The sequence below is a fragment of the Bufo bufo genome, chromosome 2 (genome assembly GCF_905171765.1).
Source record: "Bufo bufo chromosome 2, aBufBuf1.1, whole genome shotgun sequence".
Classification (NCBI taxonomy): Eukaryota; Metazoa; Chordata; class Amphibia; order Anura; family Bufonidae; genus Bufo; species Bufo bufo.
In genome coordinates, this window is record NC_053390.1 from 543246036 (window position 1) to 543259031 (window position 12996).

Sequence of the window (12996 nt, forward strand, 5' to 3'; positions counted from 1 at the left end):
TGATGCCAGAATATGTGCTGTGGTGCCTCTCTCCTCTGTCTGGGTCCAAAGGCCTAAATCACTGAAAGAGGCCTTCTCCTGTGGTGTGTGATATGATGCCTGAATATGTGCTGTGGTGCCTCTCTCCTCTTCCTGGGTGCGGGGGTCAAAGTAACTCAATGGTGGCTTCTCCTGTGGTGGCTGATATGATGCCAGAATATGTGCTGTGGTGCCTCTCTCCTCTTCCTGGGTGCGGGGGTCAAAGTAACTCAATGGTGGCTTCTCCTGTGGTGGCTGATATGATGCCAGAATATGTGCTGTGGGGCCTCTCTCCTCTTCCTGGGTGCAGGGGTCAAAGTAACTCAATGGTGGCTTCTCCTGTGGTGGCTGATATGATGCCAGAATATGTGCTGTGGTGCCTCTCTCCTCTTCCTGGGTGCGGGGGTCAAAGTAACTCAATGGTGGCTTCTCCTGTGGTGGCTGATATGATGCCAGAATATGTGCTGTGGTGCCTCTCTCCTCTTCCTGGGTGCGGGGGTCAAAGTAACTCAATGGTGGCTTCTCCTGTGGTGGTTGATATGATGCCAGAATATGTGCTGTGGTGCCTCTCTCCTCTTCCTGGGTGCAGGGGTCAAAGTAACTAAATGGTGGCTTCTCCTGTGGTGGCTGATATGATGCCTGATTCTCTGCTGTGAAACCTCTCTCCTCCATCTGGGTGTAGGGGTCAAAGTCTTTCAAAGTCGCCTTCTCCTGTGCTGATTGATATAAAGCTGATGGTTGTGCCATCTGACATGGTTGCCAGGGTCTGATTCAATGGGGGCCTACTCCTGTGGTGGGTGATCTAAATGCCTGATTCTCTGCTGTGAAACCTCTCTCCTCCGTCTGGGTGTAGGGGTCAAAGTCTTTCAAAGTCGCCTTCTCCTGTGCTGATTGATATGAAGCTGATGGTTGTGCCATCTGACATGGTTGCCGGGGTCCCATTAAATTGGGGCCTACTCCTGTGGTGGGTGATCTAAATGCCTGATTCTCTGCTTTGAAACCTCTCTCCTCCGTCCGGGTGTAGGGGTCAAAGTCTGTCAAAGTCGCCTTCTCCTGTGCTGATTGATATAAAGCTTATGCTTGTGCCATCTGACATGGTTGCCGGGGTCTGATTCAATGGTGGCCTACTCCTGTGGTGGGTGATCTAAATGCCTGATTCTCTGCTGTGTAACCTCTCTCCTCCGTCTGGGTGTAGGGGTCAAAGTAACTAAATGGTGGCCTACTCCTGTGGTGGGTGATATGATGCCTGGTTCTCTGCTGTGGGACCTCTCTCCTTTGTCTGGGTGCTGTGGTCAAAATAATAGTAAGTGACCTTCTCCATTGGTGGGTGACTTGAAGCCTGATTCTGTGCTATGGGACCTCACTCCAATTAATATTGTTTAATTTTTATTTATTTTATGTTAACTCATCATTTCCCTATCTACATTTGTTTGCAGGGGATTTAACTACATTTTGCTGCCTTTTGCAGCCCTCTAGCCCTTTCCGGGTGTGTTTTACAGCCTTTTTAGTGCCCAAAAGTTCGGGTCCCCATTGACTTCTATGGGGTTCGGGTTCGGGATGAAGTTCGGGTCGAGTTCGGATCCCGAACCCGAACATTTTTCGAAAGTTCGGCCGAACTCGTCGAACCCGAACATCCAGGTGTTTGCTCAACTCTACTTGGGACTCATCCACTTCCTGAGGCTTGCTCTACTAAGTGGGCTTCTTATTAAGTGGAGTTAAAGAAAAGGAGTTTAAGACAAGGAGCAGGAAACTAAGGTTGGATATAATTTCCTTGTGTGTTGTTGGCTTAATTATGGGTAGTCCTTCAACTACAGCAGACAGGGTCTAATTCTAAATCACTTTTACTGTTTTACTTTTTTACTCTTGTAATCCCCATTTAGTATGTGTTGCACAATTGACAACGCAGCCCAGTGCGCATCTTGCATGATGTATGCAGTCCTGGAACAGCCGTTCGAGGGTGTATATCTTTGTTCAAGATGTGAGCAAATTACCCTTTTTGAAATCGAGTCTCTAAACAGGCAAGTTGCAAAACTGAAAGGCATTGACAATTTGCATAAGAGTTTGCTTCTCACCAAGCAAGCACTCTTTGGGGTAGATGAGGGGGAGGGTGACAGAGAGGAGGCTGAGGAAAGTGAGGTAGTTAGCTGGGTAACAGAAAGCGTGGTAGACGGAAGAGTGCCAGGGAGCCTAGCCCTGATCTGACACACCCCAACAAGTTTGCACGTTTGGCAGATGAGGGGGATGTCAGTCCAGGGACAGCATTGCTGCAGCCGGACACTTCCTCTGCCAGTCAGGGGAATGTCAGCTCCAGTAAGCAGGGAACCAGGAGAGCAGGGCAGGCCAGACAGGTGCTGGTAGTGGGAGACTCCATTATTAGGGGAACAGATAGGGCAATCTGTCACAAAGACAGTGATCGCCGAACAGTGTGCTGTCTTCCTGGTGCTAGAGTTTGACACATCGCGGATCGAGTTGACAAATTACTGGGAGGGGATGGAGAAGATCCTGCGGTCATGGTCCATATCGGAACCAATGACAAAGTTAGAGGTAGGTGGAGAGTCCTTAAAAATGATTTCAGGGATTTAGGTCAAAAGCTTAGGGCAAGGACCTCAAAGGTAGTATTTTCCGAAATACTGCCTGTACCACGGGCCACACAATAAAGGCAGCGGGAGATTAGGGAGATTAACAAGTGGCTCAAGAACTGGTGTAGGAAGGAGGGGTTTGGGTTCCTGGAGAACTGGGCCGACTTCTCTATCGTAGGGACGGGCTGCATCTCAATGGGGAAGGGGCAGCTGTGTTGGGGAGAAAGATGGCTAGAAGGTTGGAGGAGTGTTTAAACTAGGGACTGGGGGGAGGAAAATTACATTATAGGAGGGGAAGATAGTGTAGATAGAGACCGGGGGCAAGGTAGTGGGACTGGGGGAGGAATGGAAGGAGGGACTAGAACAGTTCAGAAGGAAAGGTGCAGGGTAAAAAATATACATAAACCTCTCAAATGTATGTATACTAATGCCAGAAGCCTGACTAAGAAAACTGGGGAGCTGGAATTAGTGATGTGTGAGGAGAACTATGACATAGTGGGAATAACTGAGACATGGTTGGATGATAGCTATGACTGGGCAGTTAATGTACAAGGTTACAGTCTGTTTAGAAAGGATTGTCAAAACCGGAGAGGGGAAGGGGTTTGCCTTTATGTAAAGTCTTGTCTAAAGCCCACACTCTGTGAAGATATAAGTGAGCGACATGAACATGTGGAGTCACTGTGGGTAGAGATACATGGAGCTAAAAACAATAATAAATTACTAATAAGAGTTTACTATAAACGACCTAATATACCAGAGTCCACAGAAAATCTACTACTAAACGAGATAGACAAGGCGGCAAATCATAATGAGGTGGTTATTATGGGGGACTTCAACTACCCAGCTATAGACTGGGAAACTGAAACTTGTATATCTCATAAAGGAAACAGGTTCTTGGCAATAACCAAAGACAATTACCTCTCCCAACTGGTTCAGGACCCGATTACAGGGACGGCCATACTGGACTTAGTATTAACCAATAGGCCTGACAGAACAACAGACGTGCAGGTTGGGGGACACCTGGGAAATAGTGACCATAAAGTAATAACCTTCCAATTATCATTCAAAAGAGCGTTTCTACAGGGAGGAACAAAAATACCAAAACTTCAAAAAAGCGAAATTTAGCCAACTAAGAGAGGCAATAGGCCTAACTAACTGGGACAAAAACCTCAAAAATAAAAATACAGCCACAAAATGGGATATCTTTAAAAGCATCCTAAAATCTCATTGTGAGAGGTACATACCGTATGGGAATAAAAGGTGAGGGGAAAAAAAGAAACCAATGTGGATAAATAGAACTGTAAAGAAAGCAATAAATGACAAAAAGAGAGCATATAAATCACTAAAAAAGGAGGGTAGCACGGAAGCACTGAAAAACTATAAGGAAAAAAATAGAACATGTAAAAAACAAATAAAAGCGGCCAAACTAGAGACCGAGAGATTAATTGTCAAAGAGAGTAAAACTAACCCTAAAATGTTCTTCAATTATATAAATGTTAAAAAATATAAATCTGAAGGTGTCGGCCCTTTAAAGAGTAATGAGGGGGGAGTCGCAGAGAGCGACGAGGAGAAAGCAAAGCTGTTAAATATTTTTTTCTCCAATGTACTCACTGAGGAAAATAAACAGTCAGATGACATGCAGAATGTAAAAATAAATTCCCGATTAAAAGTGTCCTGTCTGACCCAGGAAGAAGTACATCAGCGACTTAAAAAGATTCAAATAGACAAATCGCCAGGACCGGATGGCATACACCCCCATATCCTAAGGGAATTAAGTAATGTCATAGCCAGACCCTTATTTATGATATTTGCGGACTCTATACTGACAGGGAATGTCCCACAGGATTGGCGCATGGCAAATGTGGTGCCAATATTCAAAAAGGGTCCAAAAACAGAGCCTGGAAACTATAGTCCAGTAAGTTTAACATCTGTTGTGAGTAAACTGTTTGAAGGTTTTCTAAGAGATTCTATCTTAGAGCATCTCAACGGAAATAAGCAAATAACGCCATATCAGCATAGCTTCATGAGGGATCAGTCATGCCAAACTAATTTAATCAGTTTCTATGAGGAGGTAAGTTCTATACTTGACAGCGGCGAATAAATGGATGTCGTATATCTGGACTTCTCCAAAGCATTTGACACTGTACCACATAAAAGGTTAGTCTATAAAATGAGAATGCTCGGACTAGGAGAAAACGTCTGTATGTGGGTAAGTAACTGGCTCAATGATAGAAAACAGAGGGTGGTTATTAACGGTACACACTCAGATTGGGTCACTGTCACTAGTGGGGTACCTCAGGGGTCAGTATTGGGCCCTATTCTCTTCAATATACTTATTAATGATCTTGTAGAAGGCTTGCATAGTAAAGTATCAATTTATCCCAAGGCCCGTATGCTCTATTGCTGGCTTTATCCTTGGTTAGAGAAAACTTCCTCAGGTATATGTCTCCTTGCTTTAAATATATCCTTCTGCCCTTCAGCTCTCTGTTTGGCTGGAACAAGCTTGGCTCTGCACTGTACTTTTGTAGGAACTTGGTTTCTCAGGAGGCAGGCTCCTCTCCTGGTGGCAAGCTAGAAGCCTGGGCTATCTAACTGCATGTCAGAAGCTGCTCCTCAGCTACCCTCTGGCTAAGGTGCAAACTTGGCTTCTGAACACTCCACTCTGACTGACTCTTTCCTGTCTGGGCCTAACTATTTATATAAGGAGTTCCCTAGCTCCCTCTACTGTCTAGGAGGAGGAACTACACCCTTAACCGGCCTGGTACACAGGAGATAGCATAAATAACATGACAATACACATTAAAATGCCATATAAAATACAATGGCCATGTTCCACAGGAGGTGGAGAACAACGTGACCCAATTGACCCTTGTGTAGTGCCCACCCTTACGTAGTGGGACACTACAATTGTTTTCTCCTTTTAAAGAATAAGACATGAGACACTGAATATAATATGCAAAAAAAAAGTCCTATAAAAGAGAACTAAAACAAAAGCCTGGACCTCTCGATTGTATATACTGGGAACATGTTCTGTTAAATAGGGATACTGGATTTACGAATAACCGCGGCCTTTTGAGATTGTGCAGCTACCTACGGGTGTGACTGAATTACAGGTGGAACACCCACTCTAATCAAGGTAACCCAGAGCGCATTCTCAGCGCAACAGAGCTAGCGCTTGGATCCATAGCTGAAGGCTTAAAGATTGGATCCTACAACCTTTCCATTTGGCAGTAAGGCTCACTTACGTTAAAACCTACACCACGTGGGACGCCACGGTGGATAGCAGGACTGAATGTAAGTAAGAATCTACAATTAATACTGCTATATTTGGACTGATTGCCGCAAAACAACCATTATACCGTACTGATACTGCACAGTTTCCGTTGAAACCTGCTGGAATTTAACCCTATGAGACTGCATGTACCTCTAGGAACTGTGTGGATCCAATATCACAATTCCTAAAAGCCCTGTAAGAAAGGTGCTCTAGTATAGACGAAAGTCTGAGCTCTAGAGAGATTACTAACCAGGGAGACGGACTGCCTACTGCTATTACCGAGTCTCCAGAGACACTTTTGATTGCACACGGGTGTTTGAAGATCTGAATGCTGTTAGACTTCAAATACCCCTTATTTTGTTATATTTTCAGCCATTTGCTCATATTGCACTGGATTTCTACATTATTATTGATTGCTAACCCACTATCATTATTAGTTTTTTGCCAGCACTTGGTATTTGTACTTTGATTGGTGCACTTTTGTATATACTCATTGGAGTGTATTTTATATTTTTTCTTATTTATCACAATTTACATATTTATTTATTTTCTTTTGGGGAAATATTCGGTATTAACCATTGCTGCAGCTGATTGAATATATACAGGCAGTTGGAATAGACCTAGGTTTTATACCTTTTCTCTTTTTTCTCTATTTGGGCCGGGACAATAGGCCTCCTGACCTTCTTATTTCATCAGCTACATCAACGGATTGATGATTATAATTAGGGATGAGCGAAACCCGAACTGTATAGTTCGGGTTCGTACCGAATTTTGGGGTGTCCGTGACACGGACCCGAACCCGAACATTTTCGTAAAAGTCCAGCTTCGGGTTCGGTGTTTGGTGCTTTCTTGGCGCTTTTTGAAAGGCTGCAAAGCAGCCAATCAACAAGCATCATACTACTTGGCCCAAGAGGCCATCACAGCCATGCCTACTATTGGCATGGCTGTGATTGGCCAGTGCAGCATGTGACCCAGCCTCTATTTAAGCTGGAGTCACGTAGCGCCGCACGTCACTCTGCTATGATCAGTACAGGGAGAGGTTGCAGCTGCGACGTTAGGGCGAGATTAGGCAGATTAACTCCTCCAAAAGACTTCATTCTGTGATCGATCTGCAGCTGTGGATCATTGAAGTGCTATTATTGACTTGCTCACTTTTTTGAGGCTGCCCAGAGCGTTTTTAGATCACTTTTTTTCTGGGGTGATCGGCGGCCATTTTGTGACTTGTGGTGCGCCAGCACGAGCTATCACCAAGTGTATTTAACCATCGATAGTGTGGTTATTTTGTGCTATATCCTACATCAGCTGCAGGCTGATCCTGTGTCACCGAAGTGCATTTAATCATCAACAGTCTGGTTATTTTTTGGCCATATACTACATTAGCTGCAGGCTGAGCCTGTGTCAAAGAAGTGCATTTAACCATCAACAGTCTGGTTATTTTTTGGCCGTATACTACATCTGGTGCAGGCTGAGCCTGTGTCACCCAAGTGCATTTAACCATCAACAGTGTGGTTATTTTTTGGCCATATATTACATCAGGGGCAAGTTGAGCCTGTCACCCAGCGCCTAAAAAATAGACCTGACATTTCTATTCAACCAAATCTGCACAGTTTTAGCTGGTCAAGTTATTTGTAGTGACCGTAAAAGCAGACTTTTTGTTCTGGGTTGAAAAAGCATTCCCAAATTTGCCATTCTCAAAATTACTAGTTTGTGGTATTTGAGGCCTACTTGAAATCTATCCCAAAAAGAAAATCTTACATTGAAGGTATTGATAGTGTGATTCAGAAAAACCTAAGACACACGCTAGCGTGCTGATAGAAGTGTCATTCTGTGATTAAACATATTACTGTCACACAGCGCAAAAAAAAAACAGGTCTCACATCTCTATTCAACCAAATCTGCACAGTTTTAGCTGGTCAAGTTATTTGTAGTGACCGTAAAAGCAGACTTTTTGTTCTGGGTTGAAAAAGCATTCCCAAATTTGCCATTCTCAGAATTACTAGTTTGTGGTATTTGAGGCCTACTTGAAATCTATCCCAAAAATAAAATCTTACATTGAAGGTATTGATAGTGTGATTCAGAAAAACCTAAGACACACGCTAGCGTGCTGATAGAAGTGTCATTCTGTGATTAAACCTATAACTGTCACACAGCGCAAAAAAAAAACAGGTCTCACATCTCTATTCAACCAAATCTGCACAGTTTCAGCTGGTCAAGTTATTTGTAGTGACCGTAAAAGCAGACTTTTTGTTCTGGGTTGAAAAAGCATTCCCAAATTTGCCATTCTCAAAATTGTTGTGAACGGGAACAATGAGGAAAACATCTAATAAGGGACGCGGACGTGGACATGGTCGTGGTGGTGTTAGTGTACCCTCTGGTGCTGGGAGAGGACGTGGCCGTTCTGCCACAGCCACACGTCCTAGTGAACCAACTACCTCAGGTCCCAGTAGCCAGCAGAATTTACAGCGATATTTGGTGGGGCCCAATGCCGTTCTAAGGATGGTAAGGCCTGAGCAGGTGCAGGCATTAGTCAATTGGGTGGCCGACAGTGGATCCAGCACGTTCACATTATCTCCCACCCAGTCTTCTGCAGAAAGCGCACAGATGGCGCATGAAAACCAAGCCCATCGGTCTGTCACATCACCCCCATGCATATCAGGGAAACTGTCTGAGCCTCAAGTTATGCAGCAGTCTCTTATGCTGTTTGAAGACTCTGCTGCCAGGGTTTCCCAAGGGCATCCACCTAGCCCTTCCCCAGGGGTGGAAGAGATAGAATGCACTAACGCACAACCACTTATTTTTCCTGATGATGAGGACATGGGAATACCACCTCAGCACGTCTCTGATGATGACGAAACACAGGTGCCAACTGCTGCGTCTTTCTGCAGTGTGCAGACTGAACAGGAGGTCAGGGGTCAAGACTGGGTGGAAGACGATGCAGGGGACGATGAGGTCCTAGACCCCACATGGAATGAAGGTCGTGCCACTGACTTTCACAGTTCGGAGGAAGAGGCAGTGGTGAGACCGAGCCAACAGCGTAGCAAAAGAGGGAGCAGTGGGCAAAATCAGAACACCCGCCGCCAAGAGACTTCGCCTGCTACTGACCGCCGCCATCTGGGACCGAGCACCCCAAAGGCAGCTTCAAGGAGTTCCCTGGCATGGCACTTCTTCAAACAATATGCTGACGACAAGACCCGAGTGGTTTGCACGCTGTGCCATCAGAGCCTGAAGCGAGGCATTAACGTTCTGAACCTTAGCACAACCTGCATGACCAGGCACCTGCATGCAAAGCATGAACTGCAGTGGAGTAAACACCTTAAAAACAAGGAAGTCACTCAGGCTCCCCCTGCTGCCCCTTCAGATGCTGCCGCCTCGGCCTCTTCTGCTGCTGCCGCCGCCGCCTCGGCCTCTTCCTCTGCCTCTGGAGGAACGTTGGCACCTGCCGCCCAGCAAACATGGGATGTACCACCAACACCGCCACCTGCGTCACCAAGCATCTCAACCATGTCACACGGCAGCGTTCAGCTCTCCATCTCACAAACATTTGAGAGAAAGCGTAAATTCCCACCTAGCCACCCTTGATCCCTGGCCCTGAATGCCAGCATTTCTAAACTACTGGCCTATGAAATGCTGTCATTTAGGCTGGTGGACACACACAGCTTCAAACAGCTCATGTCACTTGCTGTCCCACAGTATGTTGTTCCCAGCCGCCACTACTTCTCCAAGAGAGCCGTGCCTTCCCTGCACAACCAAGTGTCCGATAAAATCAAGTGTGCACTGCGCAACGCCATCTGTAGCAAGGTCCACCTAACCACAGATACGTGGACCAGTAAGCACGGCCAGGGACGCTATATCTCCCTAACTGCACACTGGGTAAATGTAGTGGCGGCTGGGCCCCAGGCGGAGAGCTGTTTGGCGCACGTCCTTCCGCCGCCAAGGATCGCAGGGCAACATTCTTTGCCTCCTGTCTCCTCCTCCTCCTACTCAGCTTCCTCCTCCTCTTCTTCCACCTGCTCATCCAGTCAGCCACACACCTTCACCACCAACTTTAGCACAGCCCGGGGTAAACGTCAGCAGGCCATTCTGAAACTCATATGTTTGGGGGACAGGCCCCACACCGCACAGGAGTTGTGGCGGGGTATAGAACAACAGACCGACGAGTGGTTGCTGCCGGTGAGCCTCAAGCCCGGCCTGGTGGTGTGCGATAATGGGCGAAATCTCGTTGCAGCTCTGGGACTAGCCAGTTTGACGCACATCCCTTGCCTGGCGCATGTGCTGAATTTGGTGGTGCAGAAGTTCATTTGCAACTACCCCGACATGTCAGAGCTGCTGCATAAAGTGCGGGCCGTCTTTTCGCGCTTCCGGCGTTCACACCCTGCCGCTGCTCGCCTGTCTGCGCTACAGCGTAACTTCGGCCTTCCCGCTCACCGCCTCATATGCGACGTACCCACCAGGTGGAACTCCACCTTGCATATGCTGGACAGACTGTGCGAGCAGCAGCAGGCCATAGTGGAGTTTCAGCTGCAGCACGCACGGGTCAGTCGCACTGCGGATCAGACACACTTCACCACCAATGACTGGGCCTCCATGCGAGACCTGTGTGCCCTGTTGCGCTGTTTCGAGTACTCCACCAACATGGCCAGTGGCGATGACGCCGTTATCAGCGTTACAATACCACTTCTATGTCTCCTTGAGAAAACACTTAGGGCGATGATGGAAGAGGAGGTGGCCCAGGAGGAAGAGGAGGAAGAGGGGTCATTTTTAGCACTTTCAGGCCAGTCTCTTCAAAGTGACTCAGAGGGAGGTTTTTTGCAACACCAGAGGCCAGGTACAAATGTGGCCAGACAGGGCCCACTACTGGAGGATGAGGAGGACGAGGATGAGGAGGAGGTGGAGGAGGATGAGGATGAAGCATGTTCACAGCGGGGTGGCACCCAAAGCAGCTCGGGCCCATCACTGGTGCGTGGCTGGGGGGAAACACAGGACGATGACGATACGCCTCCCACAGAGGACAGCTTGTCCTTACCTCTGGCCAGCCTGGCACACATGAGCGACTACATGCTGCAGTGCCTGCGCAACGACAGCAGAGTTGCCCACATTTTAACGTGTGCGGACTACTGGGTTGCCACCTTGCTGGATCCCCGGTACAAAGACAATGTGCCCACCTTACTTCCTACACTGGAGCGTGATAGGAAGATGCGCGAGTACAAACGCACGTTGGTAGACGCGCTACTGAGAGCATTCCCAAATGTCACAGGGGAACAAGTGGAAGCCCAAGGCGAAGGCAGAGGAGGAGCAAGAGGTCGCCAACGCAGCTGTGTCACGGCCAGCTCCTCTGAGGGCAGGGTTAGCATGGCAGAGATGTGGAAAAGTTTTGTCACCACGCCACAGCTAAGTGCACCACCACCTGATACGGAACGTGTTAGCAGGAGGCAACATTTCACTAACATGGTGGAACAGTACCTGTGCACACCACTCCACGTACTGACTGATGGTTCGGCCCCATTCAACTTCTGGGTCTCCAAATTGTCCACGTGGCCAGAGCTAGCCTTTTATGCCTTGGAGGTGCTGGCCTGCCCGGCGGCCAGCGTTTTGTCTGAACGTGTATTCAGCACGACAGGGGGCGTCATTACAGACAAACGCAGCCGCCTGTCTACAGCCAATGTGGACAAGCTGACGTTCATAAAAATGAACCAGGCATGGATCCCACAGGACCTGTCCATCCCTTGTGCAGATTAGATATTAACTACCTCCCCTTAACAATATATTTTTCTACTCCAGGGCACTTCCTCATTCAATACTATTTTTAATTTCATTTTACAATTATATTGCGGGGCAACCCAAAGTTGAATGAACCTCTCCTCTGTCTGGGTGCCGGGGCCTAAATGTGTGACAGTGGCCTGTTCCAGTGGTGGGTGACGTGAAGCCTGATTCTCTGCTATGACATGAAGACTTATTCTGTGCTGACATGAAGCCAGATTCTCTGTTACGCGACCTCTCTCCTCTGCCTGGGTGCCTGGGCCTAAATATGTGACAGTGGCCTGTTCCAGTGGTGGGTGACGTGAAGCCTGATTCTCTGCTATGACATGAAGACAGATTCTGTGCTGACATCAGGCCAGATTCTCTGTTACGGGACCTCTCTCCTCTGCCTGGGTACCTGGGCCTAAATGTGTGACAGTGGCCTGTTCCAGTGGTGGGTGACGTGAAGCCTGATTCTCTGCTATGACATGAATACAGATTCTGCGCTGACATAAGGCCAGATTCTCTGTTACGGGACCGCTCTCCTCTGTCTGGGTGCCAGGGCCTAAATGTGTGACAGTGGCCTGTTCCAGTGGTGGGTGACGTGAAGCCTGATTCTCTGCTATGACATGAAGACAGATTCTGTGCTGACATAAAGCCAGATTCTCTGTTACGGGACCTCTCTCCTCTGCCTGGGTACCTGGGCCTAAATGTGTGACAGTGGCCTGTTCCAGTGGTGGGTGACGTGAAGCCTGATTCTCTGCTATGACATGAAGACTTATTCTGTGCTGACATGAAGCCAGATTCTCTGTTATAATCTATTGTAAATGTTTATTAATTTTATTATTGTAGAATTTTAGATAGGGCATATAACCTTCTGTATAGTCAATTCTTTGTATGGGGACTATTGTTCATTTATCACTATGAACCTTTATGTATGGTGACCATTGTCATTTAATAAATCAGTGTCGCTTTACCAACTGTGTGGTCCAGGTATAAGAGTGCCCATTCTTTTTATATTACATGCGTGACCTGTCCCGCTCCTCCAACAGGGTCCCCCGCAGGCCGAGCCCCACGAGGAACCCTGGGGGCCCCAGTGGATTGCGGAACAGGAGAGTGTCTTACAGCCCCCACCCCAGATGACATTCCACCACCAGTATTGAGGGAATTGAGCTCAATAATTGATTGACCATTGTATTTCATCTTCTTAGACTTTCTTGTAACATGATCAGTGTCACCCAACTGGAGGATCACAGATGTGCAGTGAGCCCCTGAGGAGTTGATACCGAGGATTGGAGTGGTAGTTGCCCAGATGAGGTGTTGTGTCCCAATGTACTCCCTCAGACCATCGCTTCCTGGCATTCCACCCAGAGGTTCACCCTAAGGCTT